The sequence below is a fragment of the Fundulus heteroclitus genome, chromosome 8 (genome assembly GCF_011125445.2).
Source record: "Fundulus heteroclitus isolate FHET01 chromosome 8, MU-UCD_Fhet_4.1, whole genome shotgun sequence".
In the NCBI taxonomy this organism is placed as follows: Eukaryota; Metazoa; Chordata; class Actinopteri; order Cyprinodontiformes; family Fundulidae; genus Fundulus; species Fundulus heteroclitus.
This window is the reverse complement of record NC_046368.1, coordinates 21,111,279-21,130,922: the sequence shown is the minus strand read 5'-3', so window position 1 is coordinate 21,130,922 and position 19,644 is coordinate 21,111,279. Positions and strand designations below refer to the sequence as shown.

General features: G+C 38.3%; 1 protein-coding gene across 5 annotated transcripts in view; it reads left to right on the top strand.

Moving 5' to 3' along the window:
• The window catches only part of LOC105930032 (mucin-5AC), a 75,141-nt gene that overhangs the window by 24,940 nt on the left and 30,557 nt on the right, over positions 1-19,644 (top strand). The gene's annotated exons all lie outside the window — the stretch shown is intronic.

The following is a 19,644-nucleotide window of genomic DNA, read 5'->3' as shown; positions in this document are numbered from 1 at the left end:
ACATCCTAACAGAGTTGTATAAATCATTCTGTCCTGAGATTTAAATGAAATCAATCTTTAAGCAGCACTTTGCAGAAGGCCGAAGGAAGGCAAATGGAAAACCGTGCATAGCTGTGAAACTGAAAACTCTTCACTGTGAATAGCTAAAAAGGGAAAAAAAGAGGATATGACGGAATAAATACAGATTTAAACAGGAGAGATGGTAAACCCCTTGATATAAGTGCATCTCAGTAATTGCAATGTTGTAGTAAGATTAATTTATTTTGGTAATTCAAATCAGAAATGTAAACTCTTTTACTATACACATTATACAGAGAGCGATCAGGACCTGTCCTCTGTGGGCAGGACTCTGCACCTGCACACACTTCAGAAAGTAGCAATGCCCCCGTCAATGTTCATGTTGTTACTGAGCTTGATTGTGTCTGTCCTAAACCAAGCAGAAAATCTATGGAGTGTTGTCAAGAGAAAGATGAGGGACCAGACAAGCTAAAGGTCACTATTAAAGCAACCCCGACATCCTTATTACCTGAGCAGAGCCACAGCCAATCACCTTAATGCGACAGTGCACTGATGCGTCAATTCATGCAAAAAGAGATAGAGAAGAAATAAATGCTTTCAAAAACCCTCTATGAGTTATGGATCTATATGATAAAAGAATTTGACTTTTTAAAATTTAATAACAGAAATTAATAACTTTTCACAATATTCTATAATTCATTGAGATGCGACTGTAAAGCACTGCTCTGATTATTAAAACTTTTATATAAACAGCTTAGAGGTGTTAGTTATGTCATAAATCTGAAAAGCATAACATAATTAACAAGCCAATGTTCATCATCAGTCTTTGCAATGGTGCACTGCTGCTGAGAAGAAGAAAAAAAATAGACGTGTACACACCTTAGACTCCGTGCTCAAATACTCACTCATTTATTATTCATTATTTTTGCACTGCTAATAGGGCTTTCCCCATAGCTACAAGATATCTTCAACCCCAGCCCCATTACAAACAAACGCTATTGTTGCTGAAGTTTGGTCACAGTACACCGCATAAATGATTCAGTGAAAACACTATATTAATCTGTTTATGCCTGGTAATTTATTTATGCTGTGTTTGCAAATCTCCTCAAATAAGATATGAGAAAAAGAATAAAAAGAGTGGCAGAGGACAAGAAAAAAAAGGCAGCATAGAATAAAAGTGCTAAAAAAAAGGGAGAATTTTTTTTATAAAAGACCAAAAGGATCTGAGAGAAAAGATCTGAAGTTTTGAAAGGGAATAAAAGAGAAAAAAAGCAGAGGGAGAAAAGCCCCATAAGGGAAATTATTTATTGAGAAATTGAATACAGCTTCACATTGATGTGTCAGAATATTACTCTTTAGGAAGGCTAGCATGTGAGCTTTTTTCCACTCTGTTTTACTGTACCCACTTGTACTTTTTTTCCTTCTCCCCCACGAGGCAAAGTACACATCCAGGCAAAGTGCAAAGTCAACTTTTTTTTTCCAACAGTTTTGTGGTCCATACCAGAATTATCTCTCAATCATGTGCCAACACCTTTCACTCATGTGTGAGAGACAGATTTTCCTGTTTTGAGGAAAAAAAAGGAAATTCTTTTCTCCCTCGAGCTGCGAGTTCAGCCCAGTAAAAAAAAAGATACAGAATCAGACAGCTGGAGAAAAAGAAATGTGGAGATATCGTGTAGCCTGGTGGGGGTGAGTGATGGTAAGGCCTGAAAATCTGACAAGGCAGATTCTATCATTTAAAAGGCTCTTTGAAATCTAACTTCTTGAAGAAATAGCACCTAGTTAAGAAATTATTTGCAGCAAATCTCCCGTGCCTGCAGAAATAGCAATATTGTTTGAACATTTAAATGTTTTGTCATGATACATGCATAAAACATAATCTCAGTTTTTTTGGGGATTGTCATGTTGAAAAGAAAATGCTAAACGGTATTCATAAGTTTTACACATAAAGATAATCCAGAGGGAGACACTTTTACCAATATAGCTTTGAAAAATGGCCTTGGTTCAATTGGACTGCATGGAGAGTGTTTGTGAACATGAATTTTTAACTATTACCAGAGATTCTGAATTGAATTTAGGTCTGGTCGCCGGGGAACTGTAACACATGAATATGCACTGATCTAAACTATACAACTCTAGCTTTTCTCAACCAACAAGTCAATGTTTTCTTCCAGGATTGCCGTGTATTTAGATCAGTCCATCTTCCTGACCCTGCTGAAGAACAACATCCCCACACTATGTTGCTGTCACCGCCATGTTTTATTGTGGGGGTGGTATGCTCAAGTCAAAGCATCTCCACAAAGCCCCATTTTCCATGTTTACAGGTTATCCTACGTGGCTTGTGGAAAATGTAAACATCACTTCTTATGGTAGTTATTCAGCAATGGTGTACCTCTAGTCATTCTTTCAATATATGCCAAATTTGTGGAAAACACCACCATAGATTGTACTACTGGCTCAAAGCTTCTGATACGTTGGATTTTTCTCCCAGATGAAGAAACTAAAAAGTCATTAACTCCGTTTAGTGCAGTTATTTTCTAACACAGACAGTACTCATAAACCTGTGCTTCTGTGTCTCTTTATCTTCTCAAATGCCCATTTGATTTGCAGATGGCTCCTCACACTGAGCCAAATTCTGCTGGAGTTTATTTCTTGTTAAAGTGCAGTTGTTCCTTTCCACTCCCATGGGTTGGGGTAAAGTATTGCTGCAAAATCAATGATTCAATGCAACTGGTTGGGGTTCCCTAATAAACTTTTTGCCATCTGGTGTTCTAATCTGAATTTAATTCAGTCTTGTTGGATCAAACTGAAAAGTATTGAACCTATTTATATGTGTACGGCTATATTTATTTGGTTACATGATTTGATCTGAATGCTTTATTAAGTGCATTGCAATGACATTTGTTTTAAATTGGTAATATGTAAATCAATTTCATTGAACTAAATTAAAAATATAACGGTCCTATTCTTTCACTTGAGCTGTGGATCTCTGCAGCACCTCCAGATTTACCATGGTCTTCTTGTCTGAATAAGGCTCTTCTTGTCACAACAGTTAGCTTCGGTGGATGATCATGTCTATGGCAAAATTCTTGGAAAGATATGTACTTTATAGGAACAGTATTTAGTCAAATCAGTTTAATTTTTGTGAGCACAAATATTCAGTATTTTGTTTGACATTTTGTTTGTTTGTTTGAGGAACTGTTATAGTTGAGTAGTTATAGTTAACTGTTGAGTTAACTATGATAATATATATATATATATATATATATATATATATATATATATATATATATATATATATATATATATATACTTTCGATTGTTAAAATTATCAAACCGCATGGGATTAATTCCCATACTGTAACAATTGCCAGCAGTAATAATAAAACTCTACTGATTGGGCTAGTTAACAGTAGTGGTAACTGACACACAGTCTTTTGTTAAACTGTGTAATTGTCTTCTGCTCTAGAACCTTTGAGAGTTTTTCCCACTGATTGGTTTCATTTTCTGACGGGGTTTGAATTAAAATTGGCTGCTCTACTGCAAATGTTGTCCCCAACGGCCTTTCTATAAGGGCTGCAAGTCACAACATGCTTCATCTCATCTAATTAAAATCTTTTTCTGTATGTTTGCCTTCTTTCAAATAAATGTACTTATTTTCCAGCTTTGTTTTGCAACAAATCTTGTATTCCTATGTACTCCTAAGTGATTTTAAAAACTTTCTTACAATGTGAGTTTCCTAATGTTGGGTTGATAAACGTCTTCAGATTCAATCGTTTGGCGTTCATGCAAGAAGCATCAAAGGATTGCAAGGGGTTTTATGAAATAAGCAAGACCTTAATTGTTCCTTTTCTGTGTCTTTAATTGGCAAAAGAGGTGAAGCCTTTTGATTTCAATTTGCAACTTTCTTCTCAGAAGTACAGCGTATTTTTCGGACCATAAGGGGCACCGAATTCTTCCCAAGTGTGTAATCTCATTCCGCCCCTCAGTTAGGGTGACTAGATGTCCCCGATTTCCAAGGACAGCCCCGGTTTTGGATGAAATGTCCCCGGCAAAAGCTGTCCCCAGCAAATGTCCCCGATTTCAGTGTCAACAAGAGGTATTTACATGGTCTTGCTGCTGTCCCAACGTAGTTCAGCCAAAACAAACCAACCCCAGGCAGAGATTCCGTGCTTTACAAAATCAGAGACGTCCCCAGTTTTCATTAGAGAAATCAAATCTGGTCACCTTAAGGAGGAAATACACTGGCTGTGTAACGTTAGACGCATGGCTTACGGGCGTGTTTTTAAAAGCGTAGATTTACACCAGACACTTGAAAGTATGCTCCACAGCTGCGTGATTCTGCGGAGATAAGACCTTTTGTCATGGGTAAGTAATTAAAGAAAGACAAATTACCAGTAATATATGGATAAAGTATTAAATTAGGCTTTGATCACCTAAAAGTCCGTGTCTTGACCACATCTGATTAGAAATTGCATATTTTAGTTTGTTAGTTTGTCACAACTACATCATCCATGGCACTTTATTTTCGACTACTGTTATTTTGGGATACTTCCGGAAGTGAACTTTGACACAGGATGTTGTTTTCCTGTTTATTCCCTGCCAAACAGGAGCATATACATGTCTGAAATTAGAAAATCAATCTAATTTAGGCGTCGCGTAGCGTAAATACATGTGTATTATGCTTCTAATATGCATTTGACTGATTAAAATGAAAAGCTAACCTAAGCGCAGGACGCGCGTATGCTGCTTTGGTGCGCTTAAGCACCACAACATGTCTGATGTGTTTCCTCATTAACACAGCTCTCTCCTGAGAGAGAGAGCTATCCGTCTCTGTCGGGAGGAGGCGCACCGGATTATAAGGCGCAACATTTAAGGATTTTAAGAGTGCCTTATAGTCCGAAAAATACAGTAATTAAATTACACACAATAGACCTTCAACATGTTGGTCCAGTTTCACCACACTCATTCCGACTTCAGCAGACATGTAATTTAAGACTTCAATTAAATGTTCTTTTTATAGCAACAATTCACAACACGTCATCTCAAGGCACTTCACAAAGTCTTTACAAAGTTTGGTCAAGCAGCATTCACTCCTCATGAAAGAGCCTATAGCCACAGTGGACAGTCATCTGCATTGTCATTGGCTTTGCAGCAATCCCTCATACTGAGCATGCATGAAGCAACAGTGGAGAGAAAGACTCCCTATAACCAGGGAGGAAAATCTCCAGCAGAACCAGGCTCAGTGTGAACGGTCATCTGCCTCGACTGACTGTGGGTTAGAGAAGACAGAGCATAGACACTAAAGCACAAAAGCACAGAAGCACACATCGATCCAGGATTCCTTTCTATGTTATATGGTAATGACAGGTGATCTGCCATTACTGTCACAGTTAACAGAACGCCAGACCAGGTGTAACTAGTATGAAGAGAAAAATGACAGAGAACAAAAAGTGAAAAGTTGTAAAAAACAACAAACAATGCACATTGGAGAACAGTAGGAGAACTCAGCAGAGCGAGAAAAATACACCCTGATGTCCTCCAGTAGCCTAAGCCTATAGCAGCATAACTATAGAGGCAGTACAGGATAACATAAGCCACTATAACTGTAAGCTTTGTCAAAAAGGAAAGTTTTCAGTCTAATCTTAAAAGTAGACGGGGTGTCTGCCTCACGGACCAAAACTGGGAGTTGGTTCCACAGGAGAGGAGCCTGATAGCTAAAGGATCTGCCTCCCATTCTACTTTTAGAGACTCTAGGAACCACCAGCAGACCTGCAGTCTGAAAGCGAAGTGCTCTGTTAGGAACATACGGGGTAATCAGAGCTCTGATATATGATGGAGCTTGATTATTAAGGACTTTATACGTTAGAAGAAGAATTTTAAATTCTATTCTTGATTAAACAGTAAGCCAATGAAGGGAAGCTAAAATTTTAAATTTAAACGCTCTGATCCCTCTTGTTGATTTTCATCAGAACTCTTGCTGCAGCATTTTGGATCAGCTGAATGCTTCGAACTGCATTTTGTCGAACTTCCTGACAGTAAAGAATTACAATAGTCCAGCCGTGAAGTAACAAATGCATGGACTAGTTTTTCAGCATCACTCCTGGACAGAATATTTCTAATTTTGGCGATATTCCCGGGGGGAAAAAAGGAAAGCCTAGAAACCTGTCTAATATGGGATTTAAATGGCATGTCTTTGTAAAAACTAACACCAAGTTTTTTTTTTTTTTACTTTATTACCAGGGGCCAAATAATGCCATCCAGATTAGGTGAATGATTAAAGAATACATTTTTTAAGGACTCCGGTTCAGGGTTCACAATTTATGTTATGTCATAATTTAAAAGCAAAAGATTTAAGGCCACCCAGGTTTTGAATTCATCAAGATATAGCTGTAGTCAAAATCACCAGGATTTATGGATAAGTATAGCTGAGTGTCATCGGCATAACAGTGGGAATTAATCCCATGCGGTTTGATGATTTTACCAATCGAAAGTATATATATATATTAGGGCTGGGCAAGTTAACGCGTTAATTCCGCGTTAATTCATTAGACTATTAACGGCGATATTTATTTTATCGCGCATTAACGCATGTTGCTCACATGCTTTCAGTGTCAGTCAGCAGGCGCGCTGACTGCAGCGCGCTGTGACACGGCAGCACTCTCCCGCTCCCCCTCCCCTCTCGTACATGGCTCAGCGGCACCAGCCAATCAGCACGCAGGCTCAGCCAGGCCCGCCCACTCAGCTCTCACACAAACTTAACAAAGAAACAGCTGAGAGAGACCGCAGCAGCGAAAAAACATGAACAGAGGAAGTAGCATCGTTTGGCTTTATTTTAATACCGTAAATGAAATCAAGCTGTATGTTTTGTAAAAAGCCGGTTCATTTCAGTGGAAACACAACAAATTTATCTAAGCACGTGAAAAAACATGAAAACGTCGAGCCCCAGAAACAGAGAGAGGAGACGAAACTTCTGTCATTGCCCCGACAGACCCACAGACGTCTCTGACTGAGGCGTTTCAGTCCTCCAGGGAACATCCAGGTAGATCAGTGGATGGATGGATGGATGGATGGATGGATGGATGGATGGATGGATGGATGTTACTGGAGCCCACACATAACATGTAATTAAGACCTTGAAAGAACCCAGTACATATATTAAAAAGTGTTATTTAAGATAAGATAACATTAGCTAATCCTTTTTTTATCCCACGACGGGGAAATTTATAGGATTAAAGCAACAGGCAGGTGCACACAACACAGACAAAATTACATAAGGATTGAAATATATAAGAGGTGGATTAGCGAAAAAACACTGAACATAACATTATTATTATTATTATTATTATTATTATTATTATTATTATTATTATTATTATTATTATTATTATTATTATTATTATTATTATTATTATTTAATTGTAATAATAAAATAAAAACCACAAAACCCAAAAGGTCAACAGTTTCATGATACATCAAGCTTAGGGACTGGCTAATATACAGCAGGTCAAAAAAGACCATATTTTGGCTGCAGTGCTTGCTGTTCTCTTATGAAGAAAAGATCAACTAGTGCACTAAATTCAATAGATGGGTTGAAAATATCCAGTATAAAATACGTGCTACAAATGTTACAACACTTTTGTTCATATGGCAGCAGAACATTAAAATAAAAGTGTTCTTTACACTACTTTTGAATTCATTCTTGGAGTTTGTAAATACAATGCGATTAATCGCGATTAAATATTTTAATCGTTGCCCAGCCCTAATATATATATATATATATATATATATATATATATATATATATATGCAAATAAATAAATAAATAAATAAACAAACAACTGAACCCTGTGGTATTCTACGAGTGACCCTAGAGTTTTCACTTAATCCCTACAATATATTCAAGTCTTTCGAGGATAATATTGTGATCAACTGTGTCAAACGCAGCAACGACATCTAACAGGAAAAGCACTGACTCCGTCCTCATATGGCAGCAGCTGCTGATCATGGTGATGACGCTCAGGTGTGATGGTCACAGCACAGCAGCAGGTGTGACAAACTCGTGGCATAAAATTGTTGGCCAGATCTTAAAACAAAAATTTAAACAATGAAAATATTACTTTGGATTACATTTTTCAACTAATTTAAATCTTTTAATTTATCTATGCTGAATCAAATCAATTTTAATAGAATTCTCATTCTCAATAAACAAATACAAAAATGTTAGATTTACAGTCGTTCTTAAAATTCAAGCATTTATGGAAGGTCCTTGATAGTTTGGTGGCCCTGAGTAGCGGCTTAGTTCACTTATGCCGCTGGCTGCCTTTTGAATATTAGACTTATACTTCACACAAAGATTTCGAAAATATTTTTATGTAATGACTGACTTTTACCTTCCAGTCTTCTGTTTTACTTGCATTGTAAACTTGTTAGCTGTGTGAAAAATAGATTCTAAAAGTTGATATGAATATTGCTTACATATTCTTCCTGCTGCCTTACTGGCTGTGCTTCAACTCTAAACCCTCCTCTCTGTAGATCAAACTTTCTTGTAAAAAAGGTAATAAACACAGAAAATGTGAAGGTGTCAGCAACAAATTATTAGATTTTCCTTCCAGTTTCCTCGTTATTCTCAATAGGGAGCTCTGGATTTTTATAAATCACAGTGTAGATTTTATCAGGAGCCCAAGTTCTGTCACGTACTGTGTTACTAGTAGTAATTGCAGAAGTGGCAATTTCAGCAAGCAAGACAAAGTTCTTTTATTTAAATTGTAAAGTATTACTGCAAAGCAGTAGTGTATAAGAGAAAATGGCATAGAGTTCAAGCCCCTGTGTTTCATTATCACATTATTCCCTTGTGATAATGAAAATGTTTTTGATAAATGTATGGAAACTTTCACTTATGGGAAAACAAAGTACACCCTTACTTCTAAAGGACTGAGGAAAAGTGCAGCTGTGTACTAATTCAGTGCTAAAGTGGATGATATCAGCAAACTCCTTAGAGATGCAATTAATGCTGCCTATTCATTTCAGTAAGGTTAAAAGGCCAATTCAATACAACAGTGAGAAAGATTTTTCACAACTGGGGAAAAAATGTAAAACATTTTTAGTAGTGGTGACAGGTAGCATATTGGGTGCTCTATAGAGGCTATCTGTTCTCTTCGCCTTCATCCAGGATTTACATCCTGACCTTGGAACTGCATGTCTTCCTTCCTATTTTCTCTGTGCATTTCCTGCAAAGGGGTCATATGATGTAAAATCCAATTTTTTAGCCCTTAAATACATTTTGTTGTGTACTTGGAGATAATATGAAAATATTTGGTTGTTGGGTGCAATTACCCACACAAATCATCACCACGTCCCCCAGCATACTACAAAAATGGCCGTACGGGTTGATTGAAACGCTCTGCAACCTAGGTGGGGGTGGGGTGTCATGTGCCTCCTTTGCATTTAAAGCGACCGCACCAAAACAAATTGTTCTTAGACACACTTCAGAACAGGGGTAAAAGAGGGGCTGTCGGGAAAACTTATGAGGAATTCAAACCAAAGCATTGCTATTTCACTTTATATAGCCCATGACTGAATGATTTAAATGAAAAAAATTAAGAAATTAAAAACATGACGTGTTCCCTTTAAAGCTACCAAGGCCACAAAATGATAAAAACACATATTTTCAGTCTTTTTAGGTATGTACAGCCCCCAAAAGTTACCCAAAGGTTTGACTCTGCATGGATCAGAAAGAAATGTAAGGAAACCCAAGAACTCCCTCTCAGAATATATAGGTCTCAGTTTAAAATCTTGATCATAATGATAATAACCTTGTTATTAGAAAAAGATTAAATAAGCATGCCATGTTTAGGAGGGTTGCAAGGCAAAAGCCTTCTCTCTAAAAAGAAAATTGGAGCAAACTGCACCTGAAATCTTGAATGTGCTCCAAGATTTCTGGAACAATGCTTAGTCATCATGTACTGAGAGATGGTTGGTGAGAATCAAATAAAGTATATCAGAAAAAACAACAACAACAGTCTAGCATCATAGTGGAGGTGAGATGTTTGGGCTTGCTTTGCAGTCAAGCATTCTAGAGCAAAACATGAAGACATTTGCATTACAGCTCAACTCTGTTTCGAACCAGATTATAAACATAATAAAGATCCCAAAGCAGAAGCACATCGACAGCAGAAGAGCTGTAAAGGAAAACCCACTACAAGGCTGTACTGTGATCATAAGAGAGGTGTGCAGAAACAAAAGTCAGGAAACCTCAATGAATTCACACAATGTTGTAAAGAAGCGTGGTCCAACATTCCCTTACATTGATATGAGGGAATGTCTGATAAATTCAGACAGAAAACGTCTACTTTGTGTTACGATTACCAAATATATTTTTACAATGTACCAGATATAATTCATTGTATAAACGTTTCACTTTCTCAGACGTAATAATGCATTTTTTTTCGCAGAATGCTACATTTTACTTAGATAAAATGCAAAGACTGAATATTAAGTGCCATCGTTTGTTTGCACACAGAGCTTTGTTCTCTAGTTACTCGGGACATCGTTCTGAGCAAAGTTTATATAAAAATGCAAATGACACTTTTAGCATCCAAATGCAGTTAACAACAAGACCGTAACAATTTGAACATTTTGTACCTAACCAGGACTTATAAATAAGTGTTTTTTTTTGCATCAAGTACTGATATAAAAAGAAGGAATAATACATGACGTGTCTAATGTTACTCCACCAGCACCAGTAGCAAATTAGCTGCATATTAATATGTGAATCACATCTTGTGTCCATGCAGGGGTGTAAAGTAGTGAGGGGAATTATGATTTGTACTCCCTGGCATATTTTATTTTTTTCACTTACAGCAAATGTAGCGTATGGAACAAAGTGGGGAGGTCTAACGAGGAGCTGTTGTGTTTAATCCCCGTGGAGTGTGCAGAGACAGGAGCCTAATCAGATCTGTACTCTGCCGCTTTATCTCTGCAACTGCTCTGTCTATAGCTCGATCACGCATTTCGCTGGAGGAGTTCGATGGGTCGCCACTCTGAGATGGATTAATGGCTCTCTTGACCATACGGTTTCAGCTAAACTTTAAGTCCACTAAGAGTTTTCTCCCCTCTTCAAATACAATCCATCATCGTCTTCAGTGAGCAGCAGATAATTGAGAAAAAAAAAGGCTGCTGAGGAAGCATTCTTCTCTCATTCCTGCTTGCTGACTGTTACCTCATTCCCCACTAATGCTGTTTTCTCTTTATTCCTTTCATTTTTTTCCTCTTCACATCAGTGATACCTAAATGTACAGCGCGCCAGGTGCAACGATGCAGTCAAGGTGGATGTTGCTCTTAGAGTCTCTAAAACATTTAGAATGAACACTATAGATAGATCCAGTTGGGGAGGTTTAATCTAAAACTTTGGGGCCATACTTACAGTTCTTCAATGACAAATCATGAGTGTTTCATAGCTCTTATTCTTAGTGAAATGTAACATTTTAGACCATTAGCTAAGGTAGTAACACTTTGTTAATTGGATATTAGATCAGAAATTGGACTGAATCTCAGTGTTCCCACCCTTTTGTTTCTTTTCCATTCTTAAATCATCTTGAGTCTCCCACTCTGTCCTTTTGTAACTCTAGAACTCTGAAATATTCATCCACATTAAAAATGAATTGCTGTCGCTTTAAAAGATTTTAAAAAGTAATAATAGTGTTGAAGATGAACCAGAGACATGTCTTTCTAGGCTCTGCATGGATGATAGATGACTCTTTGACATGTTTTTTTCTTCTTTTCTTGTTTTAAATAAATTGCAATTAGGAAGCAGGACTCTGTTTTTCAGCTGTTGCTGCATACATGCTGATGTATGAAGGATTGCTGCAATGTCAGCGACCCAATGGAAGCGACTGTCCACTGTTGCCACATGCTCATCCAGAAGCAGTGGACAGTGACTCAATGCAATCTGCTTGGTTTTCTTAGACAGAACACTTTTTAACCAATTTGAACAGTAAACTGATCTTGACTGCATTGTTAACCAATTTGGAACATACTGTATCTAATCAACCTGCAATTTGTTTGATTGGAATATATTGACTTTTTTTGTAAAGTGCCTTGAGACGACATGTGTTGTGAGTTGTTGTGCTATAGATAAACTGATTGAAATAAAAACAAATTTTGATGCAATTAAAGCTGCCAGCATTTTAGGTTTTTCACATTTAGACTTGGATAATGTCCTCTTAATCTTGTTTTAGAAAATAGCTGGGGGGAGATGTCCCTGAATAGAAATTTTAAGATTTAAGAATAGAAGTTTTAAGCATTCATAGACTATTAGATAGATTGTTACGGTAAAAAAAAAAAAAAAAAAAAACTTAGTGTAAAAGGTACATAGTGATGTTATATGCCTATACCAAAAAGACCAAAATGCGGTTGATTGTGATAAAATGAGGCTATGTACTGCAAGCATTGGTCCAGATAGTGTTTTGATAGTCCTTTTTGAGTCTAAATTGAACCCCAGCATCGGGCTCAATGAGCTGACATAAATTGACATGACGCCTTCTACCGGCAGTACCACGTAACTGTTAGAAAGCCAGAAAAAAAAGAACATCAGATGACCATTGACGCAGCTACTAAATATATAACAGATAAGATGTGGTCCCTAGGTAATACTAATCTCATCAGAATAGGGCTTAAAAGCATTGCTAACACCAGTAGCACTATTAGCAAGGACATGTACTCACGTGTCTATGAACTTCGCAGCCACATCACAATGCTTCCTGAGCTTTTGCTAAAGCTTTAAGGCCTCCACATACTTTTGTGGACATGAGCCCGCAGACATTTGCGTGGATTCCGCGCAGACAGGTATGGGCAGAGCTTACTTTTCTACATCCACATACGCCCCGCCAGTGTCACACTATAAACTGTTTGGCAGCAAGAAGTCTTCACATCGAACTGCTTTATATATGACACCGAGCTTGATACACTGAGCTACAGGACGTGCGGTATCACATTCCCTCTCTGTGCACACTGACAGATGGGTGCCTGCTGAAAAAGAAATGGTTCAAACATTTTACCATCCCTTTCCTGCTTTTCCCCACTGGCAGAAAGTGTGGGAATGGCATACCGCGCACGTGACGTCACCGACTCAAGAGCAACGCCCCTTTTGCCGCTTAGGTAGGGCATACAGGTAGAGAACACCCGTAGCAACCAGCTATTACACGCACAACAGAACCAGCGATATGACCGACTTTACAGCCGTTAAACTTTCCCAAGACGATGTTCCAGGCGCACGGATTACTGGTCGCACTGTCGAAGAACACACCAACGTTCAGCTCAAACGATGGCTTGAGTGTCGAGGGTTTAAAAAGACTGGAAAACGGGCCGAGTTGATCGAACGGTAAGCTTTGTTTTTTTTTTCCTGCGCGGCGGTCATGGCGTCATCGGCCGTTTTTTTGTTTGTAATCACCGTCCAGGGATCGGAATATGTTTAATGTTTGTCTTATTTGAAATGTTTTTGAGTAAGCTATCCTGGTAGCAGGGTATCAAGTTAGCGCCTGCTACCATGATAGCCTATATGCTATCATGGTAGCAGGCGCTTCATTATTAACATGTCGGCCACCAAAATACTCTTACCTGTTCACTACTTGATGTCGCTGGAATTGGGTCAGGATGTTCTTCGGTTGGGCCCTTTCCTCCGACAAAATGCTTGCTACATATGTAGGCCGACCGCCCCGGTCCCAGCGCACACATTTCTCCTTGGCAGTCTTGAAGAAAACATAATTCATATGCGGCCGATCAGCGTACCTCGAGTCGCTGTTGCACGTTCCATAGCAACAATGTTTAAAAACCATGGTTTTAGATTTGGAAAAAGCAGTCGTTTACAGAGTAAAACCAAGGGTAACGCACGTCTCTTTTACAGCGACACAGCGGCGGACTATGCAAGCTTGTCCTACTGCGTACCACGTGATGTGACGTCATTGTGACGTTACATTTCTAAAAATAGCTCGCTCGCGGTACGCCATTGTAGGAGTTTGTCACAAGAAGTTTAGGCAACATGTGCTCTTGACTTTGAAGGATAAAAGGTCAAAAAAAAAGATAAAAGATAAAAGGCACATTACTCTCGAGTATGTGGAAGAATGAGGCAGGCCAAGCAATAGATTTACATGATAGCCCTACGCACAGGTGCGACACAGGAGCAATGTGATGCAGAGCGATGCTAAGCGAGGCCACAGAGGCAATTATATCGACTCAAAACACGTGATTTTGGTGATTAAAGTGAAGCCAGAGCACACAACACCTGCAATGGATGCAAAGCGACAAATTTTGGAGTTGAAAAAGCTAAAGTTTTGTGTCTTGTCGCGCCACAACAACCAATCAAGAACAAGGGTGTGGTTGTGATGCGGGTTTAAGGAGTGCAGCGGAGAAAAAGCTGTTTTCATTCAACATGGAAGACAAGCTGATAGTGGCATTTTGCGGTCAGCCAGTTGTATGACTCAGCCAATCATTACTTGTATTAAAACTTGTATTACAGCTTGGAGTGGTGATAACACGAGTAAAAACACAAAAGCAAACAAAATAAACCAAAGCGCCTTAGCCGCTGCAGATTCCTGCACCGCCATCTTGTTTTAAAACTATAAAACAAAGTTTATGTGCTATGATATTGAAAGAGAACTTTCCCTGCAAAAGTTTAGAAGAATATTTGGCTGTTTTGTGCCACACTGAGACTGTGATGCAGTGATGTCTTCCTTTGTGGCACAGAGGGGAGCTGCAGTGCAGTTTTAGTGAAAAAATCAGCATGAATTCCTCATCTACTTTTAGGAGTCTGATGGGGATTGAGCTACAATATGTATTCATAGCGGCAGAAATACATGTTTTAAAAGTTTCTGAGGATGAAAGGGAATTAGATTTGTGGTGTTCCTGATGAGAGACTGGCTTAATATCATTGAGATGAAATTACTGAACAGTTCTAGTGTTGTTTTTTTTATCAATGAAGCCTATTAAAAGGACAATATATCAAATTGTTCTACATCATGGAGCTGATACCCAGATCTGGCTGTGGGATGGCGGGATGCAGGATTCCAACTTCAATGGATCTTTACCAAAAACACCCAAAACAACAAAAACGCCCTTTTTATGATCACACAAACTTTTAGGAAAGTATTCCCTCGACTCATGAGACAAAAACATAATCTTTTGGAAGGCGTGCGTCCCGTTACATCAGGAGTAAAACTAACACAGGTGTTTTCTAGAAAAACATCACAGGTGCAGGAAAACATGATGGTGTTAGTTTGATGTTCTGAGGCTGATTTACCCTATTAGACAATGTTGTAGAGGAATGTCTGACCGTTATTTTGTGACCCTAAAGTCAAGGGTGTACGGGTTGTGCAGCAAGAAAATGATCCAAAACACACCAGCAAATCCACCTCAGAACATGTGAAAAAAGAAGGCTTTGGAGTTGTCTAGTCCAAATCCAGACGTAAATCCATTTGAGCCGCTATGGCATGACCTAAAACAAGCTGTTCATGCTAAAAAAAAAAAAAAACGTAAAGAAAAATCCCTTCTATGTGACTGAATTTTTAACAATTCGGCAGAGTTACATCCACACCGACGTGAAAAGACAGATACCAGTTATCACTAAAGCTTGATGGCAGTTGTTGCTGCCAAGAGTTGCTCAGGTTTAGCATGCAATTACCTTACACATAGAACCAAGTTAGTCGGATAACCATTTCCCTTAATAATGCATTACATCATCATTTCAAAACTCCCTTGTGCAATTACTCGTATCTTTGTCTGAATTAATTTGTGACAAAAAACACGAAAAATCAATGAGGGAACTAATTCTTTCTTTTTTACTTAATCAATGCAGCCAATACACAAATCTTACATAAGTCACACATCCAACAAACCTAGGCCTTCTGGCAGTGGGTTGGGTGCAGAATGGGATTCTTTCTTGAACTTTCCATGCCCCATGCCTGTGGAGGACTTACCTCAGTCCTACCTGTCTTGTTGGAGCCAAAACATGTTTGTTTTTTTAAGATTTTTTAAGTGATTATGTACCGATAGAAGGAAATCCTTGCTGACAGATAAAATAAGTTTAGATTAAGTAGACCTGAGATAAAAAAAAGGTGTCTGTGCTTTATCATATAAAAATTAAAAAACTAATGTAATTGTAATTGTATTGCCTTATGATTTGACACCATCATTACCATATAGTGGACGTGATAGGATTTTAATATAATTTAACCAGTTGCCCAGAGTCTGAATTTAATCTTCTCTGAATTCCCAAGTGCATTTTGTAGTTCAAGTAGGTTAAATTACAACAAGCTCAACCCTTTCAGGCTTATTTTAAGCATATCTTGTGCTTTTATTACACCCTTTCAGTAAGGTTTTGTTCAATTTTGTAGTTTTTTTTTTTTTACTTATTTGAGGCACATAATGGCCTTCAACTCAGGGTTAAGGGGCATTCATCAAATATAGTAAATCTGTAAATGGTTCAGTCAACACATTTTTGTGGTTTGTGCAAAGCAGATATTTTCATCCTTGACCAGTAAAACATTTCCCGACAGCATGTAATCTTTTATGGTTCTTATCAAGTGCATGTGGAAAGAGAACAGAATTTTAAATTGTGCAGATTCTTGTAGAAATAATGCATGAAGTCTTTGTTCCCACTCAAACCAAAAGGGCACGTGGCATATGCAGCCTATTCAAACTACTGCCACCCTGTTACAACATTCCTCTGTCTACATCCAAAGAGTGCTACCTCTCCGCTTGGATTTAAGTTTCCTTTACCGGCTTTGAATCCCCTTTTTACCCGTGGCCCGTGAGGGCACAGCAGTCCAATTCAAGCATTCTCCACATGGTTCTAAGGGTGTCCCTTAGACACTGACAGCTTCTTGTTGTCCTGGTTTTTATCCAGAGGAATATGCAATTTTACAGACATCAGAGAGAGGCGGTTTTTCCATTAGATTGGTTGTGTCACTTCCTTTGCTCTCCCGCCTCTTCTCCCTTTTTTTTTCCACTGCTGTGAATAGAAATACATTTCACGCCTAAATGGGGATGAGGAGAAATGGTGCAAACTAGCAGCTTTAGGCTGCGTGTAGGAGCAGCAGGAAAAGAGGGGTGAAAGTGGAGTTGAGTGGGAAAGTTTGCCTTGGCAGCTGCTCGCGGCTTTGGGTTCCCCTCTACACCTAATGTGTTTCTGTGCTGTTTACTCTCGACAACTAATATTCAAATGAGCGGAAAACGTTCAAAATAAATTGGGCCTCGGCGTGAGCACTTTTATCCCAACACTCTCAATTTTATTCATCCATAATTTGTACGAAAATTATAGACTGAACTTCTCATGTTCCACAGTGAGGATATTTCTTAAGCCAGTATCTAGCCTCCAGTCTTTCATTAAACATTGACAATCCACTGGCATTATCATAAGAGAAGAAAAAGAACCCAGCTGAAGAGAATATCAAGTGAGCTCTTACACACTGTTCTTGAAAACAAAAGAGAAAATGTCCATCTGTATGTGAGGAGAAAATGCATGAGATAGGCAGAGCATAATATAATGTTATACTTTTATATTATTTTAGTAATAAAAGTATATGTATTAGTTGTATTTATGCTGTGAGTGCTCTGACTAAAGTCACATTCCTTGATTGTGCACATAATCGTGGCTAAATAAAGATTATTCTGTTTCTGGCACGTTTACAGGGACAGAGCTTATGTGTTTCTGAAAGAGAGGAAGAGATCTAACAAAAGGGCTTTTAGAACATGGCAGCTTTGTTTCTGCTTTCAGTGACTGACATCACAAGCAGTTTTCAGTTGTTCCTTTTACTAAGAACTGAGGGTCCCCTGCTTTTGGGAACACACTTGTTCCCACTTGCTTGGAAATCAATGCTCTGTCAAAAAGCAAACAAAAAACAAACAAATGAAGAAACAAACAAAAACCACGTGAACGTCAGGCCTCTTGCACAGATATCCCAATATGCTGTACAACGCAGTTAAATATAGCTTACAACTAAAGGGAAGCACGCACACACCCAAATTGTGCATACGCTGGTTGCTGGGAGATCCTGAGATGTTGTGAGCTTTCCAGGCTGTAGCCCAATTCAAATGCAAAATTCAGTTGTTACCTTGTCAAGGTGTAGCCCTAGCTTAACCTAATCTGGCAGATACAGCCGAACTCATCCTCGTCCACATGAAGATGGGTTCGGCTGTATCTGCCAAACCTTTTAGGCATATAGGAGGTCCCGTCCAGACGAAGCGGCTGCAAAACTGACAATATTTGAAACCGCCTCCGAGGGTGGGAATGTTGTATAGCTCCTTAGCGCCGGTAAGGGACACTGCAAGGTTCCTATGCTAAAGGAACTATGATAGAAAGCATACAGGCTCCTTTTACTACCTCCTTCCTCACTGACTGCACTATTAGGACAGCACATGTCATTTTGCTTAGGCTGAACAGTCCTTACCAATTGGACGTTTTGGATGATGCCTTTGTGATGAGGAGGGAAATGGGAATATTGCAAGCCATGGTTCATAGAGTTCAACGTCTAAATGTTGATCTGTTAATTTATTATTTATTTTAAATAGAATGTTGCACATGCACTGAATTTAACTTGTTTATATTTTTGTCATTTTTTGATGTTGCATTTGTAAAAAAATTATATGGGTGGTGTATTTTAGTGCTGTTTGAAACTGCTGCTGTCACCTTGGCCAGGACAACCCTGTAATTGTGATTGTAAATCTCAATAAGCCTGGTTAAATACTGTAAAATTAGCATTTTTCTCTTCACAAACTCGACTTAAAATACATTGCTATTTCTACTCAGTGGCATGATAATATATTGACCAAATGATAAAAACTTAAATCCAGGAATAGAAGGGAATGTGGATCACATCAAAATGTCTGCCAATTCATGGAAGTGTGTGCGTGTGTGTGTGTGTGTGCGTGTGTGTGTGTGTGTGTGTGTGTGTGTGTTTAGTTCTTTTATTTTGGTGTCAGGAGGACAGAAAGCTTCAACTGAACCTTAATTTAAACGCCACACTGGTTTATGCATATTGTGTCCATCTGCACAGAAAAAAAGTTCCCTTTAAGTTTTCATGAGTTCACGTAAAACTCCTATAAAAAAAGTGATATTTGTTAAACTTAGTTTCAGGCGTGGCTTTGTCAGATTTGCAAAAGAATTTTAGATACATTGTCGGATAAAATTAGCTGCATAGTTCCTCTTTTGCTTTCTGCAGTTGAAACCACTAGAACAATGAAATGATTAAAGCCTGAGTGAATGTTTTATTAATTGCTGAAGAACTTTGTCCTAATTGTGGTGAGACAGAAATCCCCAGCATTTGCTGAAACAGTTAATGATGGTAAACAGTGTCAGGAAATAAAAGGTGATTTTTTTTTTTTTTTTTTAGGAGAAAGTCAAGATATGTTCAGAATGTTATTGCGCTGGATTTCTTTACAAAGTAGTTAAACAAAATGCATTACTATCATAAAAACATTCAGACATTCTGAAAATGTGCAGAAGTGTGGATATATTATGTTTTGTTGTGTCTGCGTGTTTTCTGTAATCTGTGTGCATCCTGAGCCGGTGTTTGTCTCATCAAAATTTTCACTTTGCTAACACAGTAACGATAAAGGTTCTTGATTCTCGAG